Raw genomic sequence first — 2601 nt, forward strand, 5'->3', positions numbered from 1 at the left:
TTTGCCTTCACCACGCCAGTGGACACGCAAAGATACACGTGCATGTGTGTCCTTTTTCAAGGCGTTTACTTCAAGAAATGTTATTGGTTTGTTTTTCAGCAACGATCCGCCTACTCATAGCCTACTTTATTCTGATTGGCTAAGGTGGGAACGAGGTGGGAGGAGCTGGCCGCACGGGTTTCGGCTCTCACGTTGCACCGTGCCTGCTCTGAAAGGAACACAACAAGTACAATGTTGACGGCTACTGCCGTAGTACCGTAAATTACACATTAAACGGTCCTATAGAAATTCAAACCATGAAGTGGCATGCAATTAACAAGCCATACGGAAGGAGTTGTATCGAATATAATTTCGTGTGTGTTGCGTGCACTCTATTTTTGCATTAAATCCCTACTTTACAATATCTGTGTACACATGCACAACACTACACGACCGCGCCCTCTAATTTCGTAGGCACATAGCCATCTGTTCTTTACGGTGAGGCGAGCTCCTTGCATGCACAGTTCCACGTGTTGGCCAGGCACTGAACAAGTGACGTCGATTTGTGCTCAGAAACCAGTGCAGTCACGCGGCTGGCTGGATGGCCAGGCTCACGCAAGCGCACTGCGCCGTTCACCCAACCCCCATCCTTCTGGCCTGTCAATGTATATGCGAAGGACTGGAATGAACCCAGTGAACTTCTATACTGGTTGCTGGGCCATATTGGAATGAACCCAAGGAACCCGCGACAAACATGGCATCCAACGCCCCTCACCCAAGAAAAAAAAAATAAAAAAAAATAGCTTAGCAGTTTGGGCTTAGTAAACCCATAGGCTATTTGACACATATTGTAAGGGGGAATAATTGGTTAATATATGGGGGTGTTTGATCACATAGGCTACAACATTTGATTATATAGGTCATTTAAGGACAGTATAGGCTATGTGCAACATTTTAAGGCAATTAGTCTATTTTTGTCTGCGTTATCAATCGTAGTAGCCTACACATGGGCTAGAATTTTAAACGCACACAAAGTTAATTAGACCGAATTGTTACTATTGCCTGTCAATGCATGACATAGCCTAGCTCCACCGAATTAGATTAATCAGTCCATCCAATCATTTTAAATAATAAAAACGGATGCATTGCAAGAAGGACCGTTTCCTGGGATATCAAGTGTTACATGGGATAAGGGCCTATCAAGTGTTACATTAGAATACACATCATAGCCTAATTCTCACCTGAGTTATGATGATTCTAGTCGCTATCGGAGATGTCCAGAATTAACCTCTGAAGTTGAAAACAATAACGTATCATGCCTTCGTCCTATAGCTGGATGGGAGGAGTTTCGGATACACACACACGATACACACATTCACATTTACCCACTAACCCTATAGCCTATCCTTCACAACATTCCATCGTCCACTGTAAACACATATCTGGGATATAGGTGACAGCAGAGGCAGGCCTAGAGACTAAAGCCTATGTAGCTAAACAGAAATGTGTTTATTCAGATGACCCATTGCATTTTGTGGACGTACACTTGGACAAGAGATTAATTCTCTGCCTGTGTCACTATTGCAGTGGAAATCTAAGGTCATGTTTAATCAGGGTGAGAATTTTCGTATGACTCAAAATACTTTTACAGATATCAGAGCTCTGAATTGTCTTGGATTAGCCTATACCTTATAGAGCCCTTACTGTTACTTTAGAGATAATTAAAGAAGTTAGGCCTACTCTACACTCACATGGTTGCACTAAATGCTTAAGTTTGATATTTGGCAGAGCTAATTACAGGCCTATACAATAGCCTAGTTGAAAATAGTAGTTTCAAATAAAGGTGAAAAGCATATTAAGCATAGGCTAATGATATAATAATAACATCAATAATTGATAATAATAATAATAATAATAATAATAATAGCCTAATAATAATAGGCTAATAATAACTATCAAATAGCATCAACATATAGCCTAGCCTAGCCTATAAATAAAAATAACCAAACACAAGCATATTTAATATGATGAATTAATAAATTAAGTGCAAGGTGAACAGGTGTCCAAGGTGAACTGTTTTTGCCCATTGCTTGAACACTTTGGCTCACTACGTTTGACACAACACTGCACACTGGGAAATAAACATTCACATCTGTCGAATTGAAACTCTATATCAAAACCTAGCAATCCTTTGTCAAAAAGTCACTCTGATGACAAAATAATATCGTATATCAATACACTGTCAGATTAGCAGTATTACACTATTTTATATAAAACATTGCAGACTCAATGTTTTTATTCAGCTCATGTAGCATTCTGTGATGCTCAATGCACTTAAAGTTTTTTTCCCCCAACAAAAGTTTGCTATGTGTATGTGCGCTTCTGTGTGTTTGTTTGTTTGTGAGAGTGGGGGGGGTGGGGGTAATCACATATATATATAATAGGATAATAATATAACTATCAAATAGCATCATTAAAATATATATATCCTAGCCTATAAGTAAAAATAACCAAACACAAGCATATTTAATATAATGAATTAATCAATTACAGTGTAAGTGCAAGGTGAACAGGTGTCTGGCGCTGAACGGAGAAGCGCCAGACCGAAGTTCCCTTCAGAAA

Source organism: Sardina pilchardus, chromosome 16 (genome assembly GCF_963854185.1).
Source record: "Sardina pilchardus chromosome 16, fSarPil1.1, whole genome shotgun sequence".
Classification (NCBI taxonomy): domain Eukaryota; kingdom Metazoa; phylum Chordata; class Actinopteri; order Clupeiformes; family Clupeidae; genus Sardina; species Sardina pilchardus.